The sequence below is a fragment of the Equus asinus genome, chromosome 11, assembly GCF_041296235.1.
Source record: "Equus asinus isolate D_3611 breed Donkey chromosome 11, EquAss-T2T_v2, whole genome shotgun sequence".
Classification (NCBI taxonomy): domain Eukaryota; kingdom Metazoa; phylum Chordata; class Mammalia; order Perissodactyla; family Equidae; genus Equus; species Equus asinus.
This window is the reverse complement of record NC_091800.1, coordinates 19,329,311-19,352,412: the sequence shown is the minus strand read 5'-3', so window position 1 is coordinate 19,352,412 and position 23,102 is coordinate 19,329,311.

Here is a 23,102-nt window from a genome sequence, read left to right as displayed (position 1 = left end):
CGGGAGCCACCCTAAGGTACGCAGCCCTCCCTGGAGGAGTGAGGTCCGGAGCGGGGGCAATACTGCTATAAGCATCCTTCAGACTCAGCCCAACTGAGATGGGGGTCTTACTGTCTGGCTTTGCTAGCTATTAACTGCAGCGAGGATACCCCCAGAAAAGCTATCAGCCAAAAGCCAAAAAGACCTGGGTCTTAAAGGGCCCATGCACAAACTCACCCATTGCGGCAACCTAAAATCACCAGAGAGAAGGCTGACAGTCCTTTGGTGAAAAGAGACTCACCTGGTGGGCTTTGGGGGCATCTTGGTGAGAGGAGGGACCTCTCTGGAGACTGGAACATTGGTGGGGGCCATTGTTCTGAGCTGGTCCAGGTGTGTTGATATGGCCCCAGTGTGGGCCATTAAGGTTCATCCCTTGGGCTGTTGGCCAGGGGTCTGCCATGCCCACTAGAGCACAGATTTAACTAGTTCAACCAGGATAGGCAACCCGCCCTAGGGACTGGCCCCACGAAACAGCAAGCTCTCAGGCTACTTTTCAGCCTCCATTGACTGAGTGCCTTGATCCTCTACAGGCAGGCAAGGGTGTCTGCCTATGTGGGGCAGGGCCTGTGTGAGGACCAGGTGAACTGTGGGGGGCATTGGTGGAGAGGTGGGGGCCTCTGCAGTGCAGTGACGGGGTATGCTCCAGGGGGTTGAGAAGTGTGCATGGACCAGGACTGTGTTGATGGTGTATGTGGTCCTGTGAGGGGTGAGGCTTATCAGCAGCAGAAGACTTGTGCCTCACAAATAGCCATAAAAAGGATCAGCCCCACCTTCCATAGCCTGAAACAATTGAGTGTCCCTGTGCCAAGGGCCAGCCCCACTCAGCTGCACTCCTAAGAGAACTGACAATAGCCTTGTTGGCCTGAGGCCTATCACAACTGTACGCCCCTGAGCCTAGCAACCAGTTACACGGGGTACCAACCCAATTAAGAGGAAAACTGCAATAGGAGTGTGCTGATAGACTTTGTAGCCAACAGTGCTGAGGCTCCCCAAACCGGATTTATAAGCAGCTGGGCAGGGAAGGAAAGATCAGACTCCCTGGGTACCTGCAGTGGGACCAACTCTACCACAGCAGAAGGACACAAGTGGCCCACAAAGGGGTCACTCCTGGTTCTTATGGACTGGTGACAAGAGGGCAGCACACTGCTGGGCCTCATAAGCCATCTCATACATAAGGCCACTTCTCCAAGTTCAGGAGACATAGTTGACTCACCTAATACAAAGAAAATAGCACAGAGAAAGAGGCATAATGAGGAGGCAAAGGAATACTTTCCAAGCAAGGGTACAGTACAAAACCCCAGAAAAAGGACTAAGTGAAACAGAAACTAGCAACCTACTCAATAAACAGTTCAAACAAAATATCATGAGGATGCTCACAGCTATGCAGAGAAGAATGGGTGAGCACAACAGCAAAGAACTGGAAGATATTTAAAAAAATCAGAAATCAAGAATACAATACTTAAAATGAGAAATTCACTAGAGGGACTCAATAGCAGAGTAGAGGAAGCAGAAGAACAGATCAGCGAGCCAGACGAAAGACTAGAGGAAATCACCCAAGCAGAACAGAAAAGAGAGAAAAGGAATTAGACAGAATGAGAACAGTGTAAGGGAACTCTGGGACAATATCAAGCATGCCAACATTCGGATTATAGGGGTCCCAGAAGGAGAAGAGAGAGACAAAGGGGCAGAAAATTTATTTGTAGAAATAAAAGAGGAAAATTTTCCTAACCTGAGGAAGGAAACAGACATCCAAGTTCAGGAAGCACAGAGAGCTCTAAACAACAGAAGCCCAAAGAGGCGCACACCAAGACATATTATAATCAAAATTCCAAAATTAAAGACAAAGAGAGAGTCCTAAAAGCAGCAAGAGAAAGGCCACAAGTGACATATAAAGGGAAGCCCATCAGGCTATCAGCAGACTTCTCAGTCGAGACCCTACAGGCAAGAAGAGAATGGCAGGACATATTTAAAGTGCTAAAAGGAAAAAACCTACAGCCAAGAATACTCTATCCATCAAGGTTGTCATTCAGAATGGAAGGAGAGATAAAAAGCTTCCCTGACAAGCAAAAATTAAAGGAGTTTATCACCAAGAAACCAGTTCTGCAAGAAATGCTGAAGGGACTTATTTAAATGGGAAAGCAATGACCACAAATAGAGATTAAAAAAAAAATCATCAACAGAACAAAACAACAACAAAAAACCAGCCAATAAAATCACTTGTAAGGTAAAAATATAGTAAAGGCAGGAGATCAACTACCTGTGAAGATAATATGAAGGTTAAAAGAGAAACGTACTAAAATCACCTATTTCAATGATAAGAGGGTAATGGACAGACACACACTAAACAAGAGACTATATATGATTTGAAAAACATATAATGTGGGAGGAAGGGAGTGAAAAAGTAGAGCTTTTAGAAAGAGGTCAAGCTAAAGAGTCTATCTACTCAATATAGTCTGTTATATGTATAGTATATTAACAGGATCCTTATGGTAATCACAAATCAGAAACCTATAGCAAGCAAGAAAAAAAGTAAGACAAAAGCAATCAAACATATTACTAAAGATAGCCATCAAACCACAAGGAAAGAGAGCAAGAGAAAAAGAAAGGAACAGAGAAGAATTACTTAAACAATCAGAAAAAAAGTGAAAAAAGTGACAAAATGGCAATAAATACATATTTATCAATAGCTACTTTAAATGTCAATGGACTAAATGCTCCAATCAAATGCCACAGGGTGGCCAATTGGATAAAAAACCAAGACCCATGTATATGCTGCATACAAGAGACACACTTCAGACCTAAAGACACTCACAAACTGAAAGTGAAAGGATGGAAAAAGATATTCCATGCAAAAGGCAAAGAAAAGAAAGCGGGGTTAGCAATACTTATGTCAGACAAAATAGACTTTAAAACAAAAACTGTAATAAGAGACAAAGATGGGCACTACATAATGATAAAGGGAAGAATCCAACAAGAAAATATAACACTTGTAAATATCTATGCACCCAACATGGGAGCACCTAAAAATATAAACCAATTATTAACAGACATAAAAGGAGAAATAGACAGTAACACAATAATAGTCGGGGACTTTAACACTCCACTTACACCAATGGATAGATCATCCAAACAGAAAATCAATAAGGAAACACTGGCCTTAAAGGTCACATTAGACCAGATGGACTTAGTAGACATATACAGAACATTCCATCCAAAAACCACAAAATACACATTCTTTTCAAATGCCCATGGAACATTCTCCAGGATTGATCACATATTAGGCCACAAAACAAGTCTCAGTAAATTTAAGAAGATCAAAATAATGTCATGCATCATTTCTGACCACAAAGGTATGAAACTGGAAATCAACTACAGGAAGAAAACCAGAAAAGCCACAAAAATGTGGAGATTAAACAAAATGCTACTGAACAACGAATGAGTCAATGAAGAAATCAAAAAATTCCTGGAGACAAATGAAAATGAAAACACAACATGCTAAAATCAGAAAAAGAAGTTCTAAGAGGGACGTTTATAGCAATTCAGGCCTACCTCAACAGAGAAGAAAAATCCCAAATAGACAATCTAAAAGTGCACCTAAAGGTACAGGAAAAAGAACAACAAGCAAAGCCCAAAATCAGCAGAAGGAAGGAAATAATAAAAATCAGAGCAGAAATAAATGAAATAGAGACTAAAAAAACAATAGGAAAAATTAATCAAACCAAAAGCTGATTCTTTGAAAAGATAAACAAAATTGACAAACCCTTAGCTAGACTCATCAAGAAAAAAAAGAGAGAAGGCTCAAACAAATAAAATCAGAAATGAAAGAAGAGAGATTACAACAGACACCTCAGAAATGCAAAAGATAATAAGAGAATACTATGAAAAGCTATACACCAACAAATCGGATAATCTAGAAGACATGGATACATTCTTAGAAACATACAACCTTCCAAAACTGGACCAAGAAGAAGTAGAAAATTTGAATAGACCAATCACCAGTAAGGAGATTGAAACAGCAATCAATAACCTCCCCAAAAATAAAAGTACAGGACCAGATGGCTTCCCTGGTGAATTCTACCAAACACTCAAAGAAGACTTAATACCTATCCTTCTCAAACTCTTCCAAAAAATTGAAGAGGAGGGGAGGCTTCCAAACTTCTTCTACGAAGCCAACATTATCCTGCTACCAAAACCAGACAAGGACAACACAAAAAAAGAAAATTACAGGCCAATATCACTGATGAACATCGATGCAAAAATCCTCAACAAAATACTAACAAATCAAATACAAAAATACATTAAAAAGATCACACATCATGATGAAGTGGGTTTCATTCCAGGGATGCAGGGATGGTTCAACATCCCCAAATCTATCAATGTGATACACCACATTAACAAAATGAAGAATAAAAATCACATGATCATCTCAATAGATGCAGAGAAAGCATTTGACAAGATACAGCATCCATTTATGATAAAAACTCTAAATTACATGGGTTAGAAGGTAAATATCTCAACATAATAAAGGCCATATATGACAAACCCACAGCAAATATCATTCTCAATGGAAAAAAACTGAAAGCTATCCCTCTAAGAACAGGAACCAGAAAAAGATGCCCACTGTCACCACTCTTATTTAACATAGTATTGGAAATCCTAGCCAGAGCAATTAGGCAAGAAAAGGAAATGAAAGGGATCCACATTGGAAAAGAAGAAGGGAAACTGTCACGTTTTGCAGACAACATGATTTTATATCTAGAAAACCCTAAAGAGTCCACTAAAAAACTTTTAGAAATAATAAAGGAATACAGTAAAGTCTCGGGATACAAAACAAACGTACAAAAATCGGTTGCATTTCTATACACTAACAATGAAGTAGCAGAAACAGAAATTAAGAATATAATCCCATTTACAATTGCAATGAAAAGAATAAAATACCTAGGAATAAACTTAACCAAAGAGGTGAAAGATCAGTACACCGAAAACCATAAAACATTGTTGAAAGAAATCGAAGAAGACAAAAAAATGGAAAGATATTCCGTGCTCTTGGATTGGAAGAATTAACATCGTTAAAATGTCCATACTTCCTAAAGCAATCTATAGATTCAATGCAATCCCTATCAAAGTTCCATGGACATTTTTCACAGAAATAGAACAAAGAATCCTGAAATTTGTATGGAACAACAAAAGACCCCGAATAGCCCAAGGATTCCCGAGAAAAAAGAACAAAGCTGGAGGTATCACACTCCCTGATTTCAAAATATACTACAAAGCCATAGTAACCAAAACAGCATGGTACTGGCACAAAAACAGACACACAGATCGATGCAACAGAATTGAGAGCCCAGAAGTAAACCCACACGTTTATGGACAGCTAATATTCGACAAAGGAGGCAAGAGCATACGATGGAGAAAGGAGAGTCTCTTCAATAAATGGTGTTGGGAAAACTGGACAGCCACATGCAAAAGAATGAAAGTAGACCATTACCTTACACCAGGCACAAAGATCAACTCAAAATGGATTAAAGACTTGAATGTAAGACCCAAAACCATGAAACTTCTAGAAGAAAACATAGGCAGTACGCTCTTTGACATTGGGCTGAGCAGCATATTTTCAAGTCCCATGTCTGACTGGGCAAGGGAAACAAAAGAAAAAATGAACAACTGGGACTACATCAAACTAAAAACCTTCTGCACAGCAAAGGAAACCATCAACAAAATGAAAAGATAACCTAACAATTGGGAGAAGATATTTGCAAACCGTATCTCAGATAAGGGGTTAATACCCAAAATTTACAAAGAACTAATACAGCTCAACAATAAAAAAACCCAACAATCCAATTAGAAAATGGGCAAAAGATCTGAACAGAGATTTCTCCAAAGAAGATATACAGAGGGCCAACAGGCATATGAAAAGATGCTCAACATCATTAGCTATCAGGGAAATGAAAATCAAAACTACAATAAGGTATCACCTCACTCCGGTCAGAATGGCTATAATTAACAAGACAGGAAACGACAAATGTTGGAGAGGGTGTGGAGAGAAGGGAACCCTTGTTCACTGCTGGTGGCAGTGCAAACTGGTGCAACCACTATGGAAAGCAGTATGGAGTATCCTCAGAAAATTAAGGATAGATCTACCATATGATCCAGCTATCCCACTGCTGGGGATTTCTCCAAAGAACTTGAAAACACAAAGGCATGAAGATACTTGCACCCCTATGTTCATTGCAGCATTATACACAATAGCCTAGACATAGAAGCAACCTAGATGCCCATGAAGGGACAAATGGATAAAGAAGACGTGGTATTTATACACGATGGACTACTACTCAGCCACAAGTAATGATGAAATCTGGCCATTTGTGACAACATGGATGGACCTTGAGCGTATTTTGCTGAGTGAAATAAGTCAGAGGGAGAAAGTCAAATACCATATGATCTCAATCATAAGTAGAAGATAAAAACAACGACAGAAAAACACATAGCATTGAAGATTGGATTGGTGGTTACCATAGGGGAAGGGGGGAGGGAGGATGGCAAAAGGGGTGATTAGGCTCACATGTGAGGGGATGGACTATAATTAGTTTTCGGGTGGTGAACAAGATGTAATGTACACAGAATTCAAAATATGATGCACATCCAAAAATAAATAAATTAATTAATGAAAAAAGATTAATAAATATTTGCAACATTCTGAGTGGAAAAAAAGAAAAAGATAAAAATTCAAATAAAACGTAAGATGCTTATCTTGGAGGCAAAAAAAAGAACTGACAAATCCTGATATATTTTCAACTAATTGGGTGACTCTGGGGAAACCAGCTAACCTACTGGGATCTCAGTTCCTCAGCTCCAAAATGAAGAGGTTGGACTAGATGATTTATGATTATTTCTCTACCACCAAAATTCCCCAACTTCACAACACTACACATTTCCATAACCCCATGAGACAACAAACTTCTATAACTCCATGACACAACAAAATTCTGTAACTCCATGATGTAACAAAATTCTATAACTCATGATACAGCAAACTAAAACTCCACTTCTATAATTTCATAATTCAACAAACTCCTCTAACCCTATGAAACAACAAAATTCTAAAACTCAATCATATAACAGCACTCTCACGTATGGATACAACCAGAGAAAATGTTAATCTTTCATTCCTGGAATGACCTAATTTTCTCCTAACGAAGTGTATGGAGTAAGCTGCTTCCTTGCTCACCAGTATTTTGGATAATTGCTGTTCGCTGCCTTTGCTCATGTAATGATGGAAAAGAAGTTTTCACATAGGGGAAAAAGATAATTAGGTATAGTTATTCTCTAGTTTGATCATTGCTTAGAAATAATAGTGAATTAATTAGATTGTCCAAGATTGGAACACTGGGAACAATTATTAGTCAGCCTGGATTAATTCATTTTTAAAATTTTTCTTCTGAAAGGTTGTACCTGTAGTCCTTTTACAAGAGTTGCATAATGATCCTTTCTTTGTCTGTAGGGTGAAAAATACATTCTTAATATGTAATTCATTTATATTATTTTTTACAGAGCAGAAAGATAAAAAAGGATAAAATAAACACCCTCCCCCCAAAAATACTGACTATACTAGAATTCATTTCAAACATTTGGGTTGAACACTTTAGATGGAGATGTAAAGACTCACATTTAAGTTAACTTCTTCATTATATTTTCCCCAATTGCTCCAACTTATACACTTTTCTCCCTCTCTCTCTTTCTTTTAATGTTTGTTTCCCTTAAAATTCAGTCTACAGTGTTCAGCATCTAATTACTCTCCAAATAAATCATAAAGTTAGTTCTGGTGCCGTAATTTAAACAAAAGGCTCTAAAGAAAAGGGCCCCTGTTTTATGTACTCATTTATTTATCATTTATCATGCACAGATTTAATAAACATTTACTAAGCACTTGCTAGGCATTGAAAATATATATGATAAAAAATTTTCTGTGCTCAAAGTTCATAATTTTATAGGCTTTATATCTTAGAAAATATTGAATTAATATGAAGTGCATTTACTTTTAATTTAAAAAGAGGAATACATATATGTCATAGCATCCCAAAAGGACTTAGCAAATAGAAAAGTGTTGCACATTAGTAGGGGTTAGTAAGATAGTTGGTGAAATAATGAATGAATTATATAGTAATTTGAATAATTCTTCATCAATGAGTTTAAAATATAGAATCATCTCTTAATTAAAGGCAAAATATATTTTAGTATTATAGAAATTTATTTAGCAAATTTCCAATCTACGAATTCTATATATAATGAGAAAGGAAGTTGAAACACTAGTTCTTAGATGTCTTCCTTGTTCCTCCATACCCATATTAGTGAAAAGAAAAATCTGAATTGTTGTAAGCAAACCTTTCTCATGGTATTGAGTTCACCCTCAAAGCTACAGTCCCCAAGTGACAGAATCTCTGAGGTTATGTATCTTTCTCTGCCCAACAGACTCTACCCAATACAGCTTGCTTTTCCCTCCCATGTGCCTTCCTCTAGGGTTCCGTGACTTAGCCTCTGCAAGGACAGCACACTCATACAGAAGTGGTGGACACATTTGAACAGGAAGAAATCAGTAGGCCTCATGTAAGTTCTGGTTTTCTCACTTAATGGCTCTAAGGATTTGGGTCCTGGTTTACTCATTTGTGAAATGGAAATAGTAACACAGTTGTGAAGATCAAGTGAAATTAAGCATGTAAAGATACTGTGAAAGCCTGTAAATAAACCAATGAAACTTAAGATGGTGTTGCTATTAGAACTTCAGCTCCTAAGAGCCAGGGTCTGTGCTTTGTTCAGTTTTTCTTTTACCCTGCATAGCATCAAGTACAATGCCCGGCCCAACATAAATAATCAGTAAAAGTTTCCTGAGTGAATTAAGGATCTTTACAAATAAAATGAATTTCTCCATCTGGAGCTTTAGTCAAGATAGATTAGGTCTTGTTGTGGTGTGATATGACCCCAAAACTCTCAAGATTTAACCAAAATAAGTGTGTTTCTTCTTCATGCAGAGTCTTCTGCTCATCCAGTGACTCAAAGACAGCCATCCTCCTTGGAGTGGTTAGAAATCTACACTGCTTACAGTGTATGATTCCTCCATCTAACACAGGCCTCTTCCAGAGAAAGAATGGGAATCAAAGGAGGCTTTTTCTATGCCTCACTTTGGAAGTGACAGTGACACATAGCATTTTCATTTCTATTCCACTAGACTGTAACTAAATCCCATGGACCCACATAACACACTGAGTGTGTCTCCTATATGCCAAAACAGAGAGGATTCACACTGGTGATAAATTAGAAATGCTTGCCCATCAGGAATGATGCTCATGACAATTCACTAGGACCCTTTGGAAGAAAGTGTACGGAGTTTTGAGGAGGTCTTACTCTAATCAACCCTAGTTTACTATAGAACGACTATTTTGTAGATAATCATCTTTCCACCATGACTGTTAGTGTGCATTTTCTTGGATCCTGAGAATAGGGGAAGACATTTTTAAAAAATCAAATAGGAGAAACAAGAAGAGAGAAAATAAAAATTTGTTTGGCCAGGAAAATAAAAAACAGCATCCCACGAAATTTAATGTATGATTCAAAGGTTTTATGGGAATAGATGGTGAGGGAATGAAAGATGTTTGTATGTTTTGAAATGAGAATACGAATGTCTGTTTTTTAATCATTTTTACAGACAATAAAAATACAGCCCTTGTTCATTTTGTTGAGAAGAAGGTGGGGCAGGGAGAGACAATGCTAAGGCAAAAAAATTAAGCTAACTTTTACTGAGCACTTTTCCAGGTAATTCCACATGTACTGGTTCATGCTTGGTGTCGTTAGTTTTTAAATTTATTTTACTGAGAAAGAAACAAAAATAACCCAGAATTTGAACCAAAATTTGACTGTCTTTAAATTATGCAACATTCCTTCTATGTATAAAGAACATTTTACAAGAAACATAGAGTAACATCTCCAGCCTGAAAAGTAAGAGTGACTTGGTAACAAGGATTGTTCTCCATGTTTGGAGACAGCTGTGTCAGAGTTGGCCAAAAATAAAGGATATAATCAAAGTACAGACACTTTGAATCAATTGTCCTCTATAAAATGATAAAAAAAGAATCAATGTTTGGAAATGAAGACTAATATTTACGAAAGAAATTTGATTTTTACTTATATATAAAAATGAATGTACAAATAATGGAAAGTCAAGGTAAAGGAATTCACAAACACACAAAAGCCCATAAATGCTCTGATAATTCCCCTTTAGTAAAAAGATAGATCCATCCCAATTTATTACAATAAAATCTGTAAGAGGAAGAGATTTACAGCACTGACAAATTGTAACTGCTTCTGTGACACACAACTTAATAAAAATGTGTCTTACTTTCAAAGCTGAGACTGAAATAAGATGTTCTCTCCTTTTATGATAAATCACTGTATAGATAGGTCAACTCAGGTAACCTTTTACTTCCCACTTTTCTTAATAACTGTGTGCTGATTAGTCCCAGGATATGGACTTTAATGTGGTGAATTTACTTGGAAATGCAATATACAAAGAGAATTTATAGCTAAAGCTATTCAAAGATTTCCAATATCTTTATAGGCAGATATATTTATCTAATATTAATATGCATGTACACATATGCATGTGTATTTGATATGTATCTGATAACATTTCCTGATCAAGGACTTAGTGGTACTCCAAGTTGTCTCCTGTCTGAAGTACTAAATAGCATTCTTGGCAGCATGAACCCATTTTAAAGGTCAAAGATATACAACTTGGTTCTTTATTTAGCACTAAAGAAACATTCTCTAGGGGCACAGTATTTCTAACACCACACATTCTCAACCAGTTTCTCTTGAACTTGGGCCCAGACCAAAGTGAATTTTTATTGCTGTCGGCATTCTTTGAGCAACTGGCAGAAGAAACATTTTCCTTAGAAATTACACAGAAGAGTCCTATCTGTAGTGCTATGCTTAAGATGTTCTGTGGAATCACCAGTCTAATAGATACACTTCTGGTAGCCTTTAAAAACATTATCAGGATTGTTCCCATCCCAGATGAAGATTGGTTCCCATCCCATCCCAGATGAAGAAATGAGTAATTAAATAACTGATCTTGCCAGATGAGTCAGTCAGGATGGCACACTATTGGTCTTCCAGCAAGCCATTAAATTGTCTCTCTAACATGATTTTACACCAACAGTTGCAGAGACCAGAGAAGGGCAGTGTAGTAGCAAAGAACATAGGCTCTGTTGTCAGATTTCATGAGTGCAAAGCTTGACTTGCACCTCACTTATGGTGAGACCTTTAGAAAATTGTTTAACTTTCTGTTCATTGATTTCTTCATCTGTAAACCACGGATAAACATAATACCCGCTGTGAAAACCCGAAGAATTAGTCAAATCGGACTCACCACAAGTGGTAAATCTCAACCAGTACCAATTTTACCAATACTTTAAAAGATAGAGGCAATAGCAAGACCAGGTAAGGGTTTTTTGTTTTTTTTTTTATGGAGACATCTGAGACTGTCAATGTAGAATCCCAAATGTCCTTTCTCTTACATAAGTTTCACATCAACATATAAGTTATCAATGATTCATCTCTTTTTCTCAACAGATTCTGCTGGTTCTACATTTAAAATATGTTTCGAATAAGATTACTTCTCATCACCTTCATTTCTGATCCAAGACATCTTATTTTGCCTGCAGTGATACAAGAGGCTCTAAACTGGCATTCTTCCTTCCTTACACTCTTCCTCTTCCACAGTTTAACCTCCACACAGCAACCAACATGTTCTTTAAAAATGCAAATCAGATTATATTGCTCTCCTACTAAATTCTTCCAATGACTTCCCATAACACTAAAACAAAATTCAAAGAACTCAGCAGAGCCCTGTACGATCTGGATGCTCTTCTGAACTCATTTTCCCCCGTTCTTGTCCTCAACCCCTCTACTCCGGTCACACTGGCCCTTTTGCTGTTCAGCTAGCTTGCCAAGTTTGTATCTGCCTCATGGACTTCGGATTTGCTTTTCACTCTGCTTGGCATGCTTGCCTCTCCATCATGAACATGGTCATTCCTTCATCTCATTCATGTTTCTGCTTATATGATATCTTCTCAAGGAAGCTGTCTCTGACCACCTTAATTAATACCATTCTTCCCACTATTTATTATCCTACTGTCCTGCTGCACTGTTTGTTGCTAGCACTTATTACTTCCTAAGATTATTTTAGCTATTTTTTTGTTATTTTTATTTATTACTCTGCTAAAATCAAAAGTCTCTAAGGGTCAGGGACATACTTATTGCCCATGTCTCCTCAGTGCCTAGAGCAGGAATTAGAATATACACATATCCAATGAATATTTGTTTAAAAAGTGAATATCTGTCAATTTTATGCAAATACAGACAAATTTGAAAAGAAACATAAAACACCAACGGCAAAATAACCTGAAAATGAGTTTACAGGAAATTTTCACTTTGTTCTTTACACATTTCAAAATTTAAAAAACTTCTCTGAGCATGTATTAGTCTATAATAAAAAATAATCACTTGGTTAAAGACAAAAAAAACTGATTAAGTGGGATTCATTCCAGGGATGCAAGAATGACCCAACATTCACAAATCAATCAAGGTGATACACCACATTAACAAAATGAAGGATAAAAATCACATGATCCTCCCAATAGATGCAGAAAACCATCTGACAAAATTCAACATCTTTCATGATAAAAACTCTCAAAAAAGTGGGTATAGAGGGAACATATCTCAACATAATACAGGCCATATATGACAAGCACATAGCTAACATCATACTCAATGATGAAAAACTGAAAGCTTTTCTTCTAAGATCAGGAACAAGATAAGGATGCCCAGTCTCGCCATTTTTATTCAGCATAGTACTGGAAGTCCTAACCAGAGCAATTAGGCAAGAAAATGAAATAAAAGTCATCCAAATTAGAAAGGAGGAAATAAAACTGTCTCTATTTACAGATAACATGATATTATATATAGAAAACCCTAAAGACTCCACCAAAAATCTGTTAGAACTAATAAACAAATTCTGTAAAGTTGCAAGGTACAAAATTAATATGAAAAAATCAGTTGCATTTCTATATACTAATAACCAACTATCAGAAAAAGAAATTTAAAAAAATCCCACTTACAATTGAATCAAAAACTCCCCCTAGAAACAACAACAAAAAGACAAAAAAATGCATCTAGAAGTAGCTTCTGACCTAGTGAAAAATATTAGCTAATTTGATACTCAGCAAGCAACTGAAGCATTAGGAACTGTGTAAGGAAGTAGAAGAAAAGAGAAAACCTCTGGCATTTTCCTCCCAAATAAATATTTAGAGGTAATATATTAAACATTTAGGATCTCCAAAATCTTAATATATTCTCCACAACAGTTATTCTTTTGGTATTGAATATACGGTAACAGTAACTTTTAAAATTTAGAGGTTAAACACATACAAACACACACAAATGGAAAACATTCTTTACAGAAAATTTGGATGATATAAAAATTAAAATCACCTAACCACTGTTAAAATTTAAGCATATATATAATATTTATCACATTATATATACAGCGTTATATCCTATTTTTATTTAATATTATATCATAAATATTTTCCAATGGCATTACTCTATTTTTTTGTATAATATACTTTCATACCTAAATCTCTATTGTTGAACGTTTAGGTTATTTCTTTTTTGTTTTCTGCTTTTGGTGTTATAAATAATGCTATGATGAATATCATCGTACAGAAACCTTTGAGCATATCTCCAATTGCTTTCACTGAACAAATGACTAGAAATGGGGATATAGGGTAAAAGGGGATATTTAAGACTTTTGATAATATTACCAGTGGCCACCCAGAAAGATGGAGTCGCTTTACATTTACACCAGCCCTGTGTAAGAGTGTCTATTTCTTGCATCTTTGACAGTTCTGAGTATCATCCTTAAATCTTAATCTTTGGCATTTTGATGGATGAAGTAGCATCTTATTGTATTATTTTGTATCTCTGATTTCTGGTGAGTTTGCAAATGTGTAAATATACTTATAAGTCATTTGAATTCCTTTTTGTAATGAATTTTTATTCATCAATGAGTCTTTTTCTTATTGAATTGAAAATACCCTTACATATTAACACTATATATACACACATATATATATATACCACCATATTTATTTAAAAACAACTTTTTTCCTGCTTGACTGAAATTCCTGGAGCAGAAATAACTAAGATGAGAATAAGAAACTGCTCCAAATTAATTATCAGAACTGGAGTTGATTTGACCACAAGCAATTCAACAAATTTTAATCTTTTTCCATGTGCCAAGCACCACACTGGGCACAGGGTGAGGACACACAGACCCTGTGCTCCAGTCACACACAACACACAGGGACACAGGTGCACAACCAGCTAACTATGAAAAACATGCTAAGGCTGGAGACATTTGCTTACTGTGTGGTTTCCCTGGTGATGTAAGGGGAGCCTGTGTTGGTACTGAATTCTCTTCCAATTCTTATTTTGCCCAGAGGAAAGACACACACACAACAAAGACACCACACAGATAGACACACACACACACACACACACACACATATCCCCCTCTCATATATCCTTTTTAGAGGTCTTTCTCCTACTTTTTACATAAAAGGTTGCTTGGCAGGCAAAGAGGAAAACAGAGAACCAGCCAGGTCTATTAGAGACATTATTTCCCTCATGCAGCCCCTTTGAAATTCATGTCCTGGAGCCACTGTTCATGAAAATACAGCCCTCAGCTTCCCAAGTTCTATCTGGCCTCCTGCCCCGCTAATCACACAGGAACACAAGCCAGGCTCAGCTCTTAGGTAATCGTTCCTCATCCCACTGACTTCCATGGAATTTCCAAAGAAGTGAACCAAGGGCACAGCTTCACTAGTTTGCAGATTAAAAAATAATAAAGCTTGTTTCTAGCAAAATGCAAAATGCAGGTCTCTCTGTCAAAATAAGAAAAACATTTAAATACTTTGTAGGCTTATAATAAAATATTCATTCAGTGTTCAGAAGATAAGCAACATTTATCCCCGGAAAAGGTAGGGACACCTTCGTTTCTGACAGTTTCTGGCCCTTTCAAAAGTTTTCTCATTTATACAGATAATGAAATATATTCATAGAGATTAAGAGACACAGTAATCAAAAGCAACACTGGAAATGAATCCAAATATTGAGATCCCTGGCACAGAGCTCCTCTCAGCACATGATGGTGGTTGCCTCCCGTTTGTGTATAAGAAAGATAGGTTTGGTTTGCAATTTATCTATCCAAGATGAGGTATATAGGCCATGTGGGGGGATATTAGGTGGATGGTGGAAGGAGAAGAGTGAAAGGTGGGGGATTCAGTGTGGACTGGAGAGGACATTCCACAACAGGCCATGGCAGAGATAGTGATGTCCTCGTTCAGGCTGGCCTTTGTCATCCTCATCATGGTGCCATCCTCCTCTAACACTTCTCTTGCTCTGCTCTACCACAGCCTCCTGACAGCTGTCACTGTTGTCAATCTTATTATCCTCAGATCATCTTCATACAGAGGCCAAGGCAATCTTTGTAAATCTCTTACTGACAGGGTCACACTTTGCTTAAAACCTACTACCTACAAGATATAGTTTAAGCTAATTGACCTGGCTCCTCTGTGATCTGTCCTGCCTCCTCTCCAGCCTTGTTGTCCATTGCCCCTTGCCTTGAACTTGATGCTCCAGGCTTAGTTAATCCTTTTAGGAGGCCTCCTGTATCCTGTTACTGGGTTAAGCATCCATCTTTGGAGCTCCTATATGTTATGCCATTACTATACTTAACAGATTTATTAACATTTTCTAAAAATCAAAGTCTTCGTTTTGTGTTTGATATATAATAGGCACTCAGGACATGTTTGTTAGGTCAGGCCATTGAATTTGGTAGTCAAAAGCATCAGACCCTAGAGCCAGAATCTCTGGATTTGAATCACAGCCCTGATGCTTGTTAACTGTGTAATATTGTGCAAGTTACTCAACCTTGCTGTTCTTTAGTTTTTATGTCTATAAAATGGGAATAACAATATTCTATAGGGTTACTGGAGGGTTAAATGAGTTAATATTTACACAAAACACTTGAACCAATGGCTGGCAAATACTTGCTATATAAGCTATGTAAATATTTGCTATTACGTTTGTGGATAAAGGAACATAAAACATATGCCTGCCTTCAAGGGGCATAAAAATAACTGTTAGAAAGACAAAACATATATATATAACAAAAAAAGATAACTAATAATTCAATTCGAACTACATTAGCACTAAACCCACAGACTGCCAAGAAGACGTTTTGAATTTCTGAAGAGCATGGGGAACATCAAAAATTCATGGAGGTGGTGGGGCTGGAGCGATGAGCGAGATCCAGGGTCAGTGTTCTCAGTGGAGTTCTATGGGCATTTGGCACAGAGTACTTCTCTGTTGTAGGGAGCTATCCATACAGCATGGCGTTGCAGACTGTCAAGCAGCCCCAGCTTCCGGGGACTTAGTGCCAGCACCACTCCCATTGTGACAACCATAAACGCTGAACACACTTCCAAGCATCTCCAAGGAGAGTGGTACTGCACCTCATTAAGACCCTTGCAGTTGGAGTAGAGATGGACATTCCAGGCAAGAATAACATGACAAAAGGATGGATATAAGAATGCCCATAAAGCGTTTATGGATCAGGGTGTAGGGTGAGGTGTAGCAGAGACACAATTCTGACAGAGACACCAGGGACCAGAATGTGAAGAACCTGTTGACAGGTTAAGAAATTAGATTGGCATGCTCTGCACATTCTCTTCCTATGCCTAAGTTGCTGGAAACAAATGGAAGGAATATAAGCTTTGGAGTCAAACAAACATGGTTTTGAACCCTACTTCTCCCATTTACTTGGTGTATAAGTCATTTCATCTCTAGCATCCATAAAATAAGTACATAAATGGATCACTGCGAAGAATTAAGAGGTACATTAGATTAAGCACTCAGCAAAGCGTCTGGAACATATGACACGCACCAAAAACTCGAGTTCAATTTTTGAAGGCCCCCTTCGTTCTGCCCTCCTTCCAGGTTAATGACTTGCACCTGGACACCTTTCCACTTCATGTTATTTTTAACTCTAACTAAACACACCTAATTATCAAGTTTAGAGATTGAGAAAGAATGTATTTTGCTCAGAATGTCTGGAACAAATTATAGTTTCAAGGCTCAATGGAGGATTCCTAGGGGGTGCTGCTCTTGAGGGGGCCCCCTGAGAGTGGTTTATTTAGAACGCTTATAACAAAGCATCACAGAGGGGTGATTATCCTGCGCCTAGAATCTGCTAAGAGGAAGAAAACGATTACTCCGGCAGGCAGGATGGATGTTCTTTTTTATATGTGGCCTATCATAATTTTTTCAATTTTACTGAAAAGAAAGCCTTTAGAAGCAAATTTTTAAAAACCTTCTATTTTGAAGTCTCTTCAACAAGGAGAAATGTACCTGTAATTGGCTCTGCTGCTTCCATTTTCTATTTAATGTGAAGCCTCCACGGTAACTGCTTCTCCCTGTTTACGGTTTGTTCTTTTAGAGGATACTTTTGGTGCCCACACTTTTTTGTATCAAATGGGCAGTTGAATGATGGGTAGAGCTGCTTGAAGCTTTGTAAGCAGTGTAAACAATGGAAAGCAGTCTGGCTACTGGAAAGAAAAACAGAAAATAACTTTTCATTTGTTTGAATATGGTTGTATGTAGTTAAACATCCAGGCTAAGAAGCCTCATAAACGCCATCTTTCAGCCACTGTCAGAGACTCGAGCTGATACATATTGCAGGAAGAAGACACGAAGAAGCACAGGGAAAAGAGCAGGATCTATAAACCAAGGAGAGAGGCCTAGAATAGATCTTTCATTTACAGTCATCAGAATGAACCAGCCCTGCCGACACGTTTTGTTTGGGGACTAATTATTTAGGTGTCCGAATTACCAGCTGGAACTTCTGTGCCTTTCAGCTGCCTACCTTTAGAGAGTTGCTCTATTCTTTGTGTTTCCCAGTGGGGACTGAAGGAAATAGAAACTCAGTGTCATTTGCTCTTAGCAGTACCCACCAGGAAATGGATGGTTGGGAGAGGTTAAAGTGAAATATGGGGATAAATGATGCATTTCATTTTCCCTTCTATTCTAATTTATTCAATTGACTTTTTAAAAAATATGGAGCTTTATTCAGACTTTTTATTGGATTCATGAATTATAATTACACTTGCAAAGATTTTTTTTAGGACACATTTTGTAATTCATATTTCACCTACAGCCTTATCTAGAAAGCTGCCACTGATACGTGGCCTGTTTTAAGTTGAGTTGTGTCCCCCCTGCAAAAAAAAGATATATTGGAATCTTAACTTCTAGTGTGTCAGAAGGTAACCCTATTTGGAAATTAGGTCATTGCAGATGTAATTAGTTTAGTTAAGATGAAGTCATTAGTGTGGGTCCCATTCCAATATAACCAGTATCCTTATAAAAAGAGAAAATTGGAACAAAGAGACAGATATTATAGGGGGAAGAAGATGTGAACAGAGACAGAGAAAAGACCACCATCCATAAGCCAAGGAGAGAGGCTTGGAATAGATCTTTCCTTTACAGTCATCACAAGAACAAAGCTTGCTGATGCCTTGATTTCAGACTTCTAGGCTCCAGAATTGTGAGATGATAAATTTCTGTTGTGAAAGCCACTCAGTTTCTGACACTTTTTTACAGCAGCCTTAGCAAACTAATACATAGGCTTACAGTTTAAAATTGATATGTCTATCTTTAGATATTATATTGTTCCATTGATATTGATTTTGACACTCTAGATATTTATTGTAAGAACAATTTCAGTTGAAAAATTAATTCGAAGACACTGTCATTCTACTGATAGCTTATTTCCAGTGAAGTTCCTAAAAGCATAATTATTTGCCAGCATCTGTATCTGTCCTTACTGACATCACCCTATACTATATTCAGCCTATTTAAGCATCTTCCTAATGCGTTTTTTTGGTTCCCACCAGGAGGCATTGAACAGATCAGGCCCCGGACTTCCAATTTCCTCCTGCTTTTTAGCTGGGACAGCAATTGCGTCAAATTAAATTTCTGATTTCTGAGCACCCCCGAGACACACCTACACCAATTTACCTATCTCTCTTGCCACCTCATACCCCAAAATGCCCACTATGCCTTGACCATTCTATTACCCATGAGATTCTTGATTCTTGACCAGCCTTTCCATTTAGAATTTTTAGTTCCATCTTCATTCCTGAATTCTAAGCTCTACCTGTTTTTGTCCCTTTCCTTTGGTTACTACCTTGCTTCTTGGCCTTGCCTCTTTTGTTTTACTTAATGGTTTCTCTATTTCCAGATTCATTGACCTTGGCCTCAGGGATCCTGTCCTGTTTACCAGACATTGTTTGAGTTGTCCAATGTAGGCTAAAGTTTTGTGAGCAGGAAGCAGTAATGGGGGTTTGTCAGGCCTTAAACAAAGGACAATAACAGCCAATGAGACCAACAAAAGATGGCTCAAGTAATTAGAAACTGCTGCCCACAAGCCCTGCTCCCCGAGCCTCAGGAGCATGAACTTTTAACTCCAAAGGGCAGTGAACAGGTCTAATTCCTCTTTGCACTCTTGGTAAATAAATGCCTGAATAAAGGAATGAAAGAGTTTCAGAACAGATAGATAGGAGAAGCAGCATGAAGAAACGTGGATGAAACTATAGAGGCTTCTATTCATGTCACTCCCCTTTCTCACTGGCTTTAAGATATATGGAAGGGTTAGACAATAGGTCAGGAGGAATAAGGAAGTAGGATGCAGAGAGAGAGAGAGAAGAGGTGGCACAATGGGAAGTACCAGCTTTCTGGGTTTTGAACTAGGCTAACTTACCAGGGTCCCAATCAGAGAGGCTGTATATTGCATCTGCTAAGAGTGCATGCCCTGGGGCTTCCTGGATAGGGTTTGAGTTACACCTTTGCTGAATATTAGCTGTGTAACCTCAGGAAAATTACCAAATCTTTTTGAAAGTTCCAATTTCTTAAAGTATGATAAAAAAATATTATTGACCTCATAGACTACAATGAAGATTAAATAAGAATGTAAAACATAGATCATAGTGCCTGATCCTTGCAGGACAGTTGGTCCTATCCAAAACATTCATAAGACATTTGGTCCATGCCAAAAGGTCCTTGAAATCTGGTTCTATCCAAAATGTCCACGAGCATATTTGGTCCATGCCAAATGGTTTTGAACAGGACCAAATATCAAAACTTTTTGGTGTGGACCAAACATCTCCATGGGTGTTCTGGACAGGACCAAATGGTCCTGCAAATATCAGAGACCTTTTGGTGTGGATCAAATGTCTCCATGGGTGTTTTGGAGAGGACCAAATATCAAGGACCTTTTGGCATGGACCAAATGTCTTGTGGATGTTTTGGATAGGACCAAATGTCAGCTATCATGCCTAATACATAGTAAAAGCTCAATAAATATTAGTTGTCCATGTGCGCTATTTTTTTCAGGAAGAAAGAAGCTAATAGTGATTATTTCTTTACAAGACTTTCCCTTTAAGGTTCAAAGTGCCAGATGTATCCCACCCACATACCAAGAAAACAAACAAAAAATAATTCACTAATTCAAAAAATTTTCTTAGGCATCTTCTAACACTATGTCAAAACTGAGAATGTTGAATAAAACTATCTAGCAGATAACACAAATTTATGGCAGAAGTCACAAAGGATTAAGACCTCTGTGACTCACTCTATTCATTGTCTCTTAAATTTCATTCTTACATAATTTGCACACCTAAGGATAATTCAAAAAGCCCTAATCTGTTCATATGTTTATCAAGAAAATCAGAGAAGCTAGCATCTCCACTTAAGACATCAAAATGTTTGTGGTACTGACAACAAATATCACATACAATTTATTTCTAAAACAGCTCATCAGTTGTAAATTGTGCATTTAAGAATTTATTAAATCTACAGTGTTACTCAGCCAAACAAATATTGACATGATGTATCATCACAATATGCTCTCAATAACAGCTTTTACATTGCTAACAAGTTTTGCCAGAAAATCAGAGATTTACGCCAAAAACTGCTCTCTGCATTTGTCTGCCAACCTTGGCCAGGGTTTTGCATCCAGTGACAAAATTACCACAACACCCTCAATATAGCAAAGCAGATAATAGAGCCATAAAGCTACTTTTCAAATGTTCACAAATCTGTTGTTATAAATGTATATATATATTCACTAAAAGAGAGTTTATAAGTGTGTTTATGTAGATTATTGAATGTTAACATTTTCAAGCAAAGAGAGATCATAGAAATGTTTAATAGCAAGCTGAGGCCCCTTCCAGAAGTGTCTTTCTTCATTTTGGAAATATACGTCAACGTAATTCTAGGAAAATAATGGCAAATGTGATTTGAGGGAGTACTTTATAACCATATAGATCTACCTAGAGACAATCTCATTCTAACTTTGGACACATTAACTCAAATCTTGGCTTTCTTAAGAGTAAAGAAATTAAGACTGGTATTTTGTAGAGAAATTAAGGAGTAAAGAGATAATGTGTGTAAAGTGCCTAGCACCATGCCCAGCACGTTAAAAAAAGGGTTTGATGCACGTCTGCACTTAATTACTCCTTTAGAAGATTTTGCTGGTTTTGAAATGTATACATTTTGGAGAGCCCAAGACAAGAGAATTAGTCTTAATCATATTTCATCTCCAGTATTTAGCAATGTCCATGATACAGATAATAAATATATATTTGCTAAAAAATGAGAGAATATTTGGCACTTTTAAGAGTGATCAATTCATTTCTGAGATAAAGTGAATTCCCTGCTACAAAAAATTGGTGAGGAGTCTGAGTATATTGGTTAATCAAATATTTTGGTTAAAGAAGTTATTAAGTATGAGCCAAAAATAGTTGCAATTTTCAAAGTTTCCCTTCTTTCTTTTATGTAGTCTTTCAAAGTATTTATTATCTACTATGAGGAAGGCAATTTGGAAATCCAGTTTCAGTCATGATCTTATGCTTTTTTAATAAAATTCATAGTTTAAATCAGAGACAAACGTTAGAATTCCATAATTGCTATAATGGGAAAATGTACAAAATGCAATGGTTGTTTAGACAGCTAACATCTAACTCTGCTTGGGAGGAGTGAGGAAATGCTCCATGGCTTTTAAACTTGAAGAATGAGTCCTAGGTTTGCCAGGCAGACAAATGGACAAAGTAAAGGCATAGCAGCATAAGAACATGGCACTTCAGAAATATTAAATACTTGTAGCTCAGTGTAGCTGCAGTGTGAACTGGAGAAGGAAACTGTAGGAAAAAGAGTAGTGATAATAGATGACTCTGAACAAAGACCTGTTCATGAAGGACCTCATGTCATGAAAAGTACAGATTTTTATTCATGATTTTAACTAGTGGAACTACATACTTCCATGTCAAAAAGCTCATTACAAGAGCGTGAAAGAGGAAATGGAGAGACTAGAGACCTTTATAGTAGCATATACAAGAGGATGAGGGCTTTAATTAGACAGTGAAGATGGCTATGAGATGTATTTTGTAAACAGAATCAAGAGAACTTTGTGATTGGTCTGCTATGGGAAAAGAAAGGAAAGAATCTAATGAGTTCCAAATATCTGGCTTAGACAATTTGGAGGATGTGCATAATAGATTGGATAGACTGGGCCTTCTGAAAATGTTTATTTCAATTATTGGCTTAAATAGCCTGATTTAAATAATGATATCTATTTCCAGCACTATCAGAGAGTAGTTCCAGAAGTTCTGTACTGGAGGGGCTTATGGGCAACATCTGGTTGGAAGAGCAGGTTACTAGGGGACTAATCTTGTAGCTGCATCTGCAAGATACATAAGATTAAAAAACATCCATTGTCTGATGGGGCTGAGGAATACAGCATAGGGTCATCGTACTGCTCCCACTATGCCACCCTGTGGAGTAGCACCAGAATCATAATTACCTTTATTTGATTGGTTTTTACTCAATGTCCT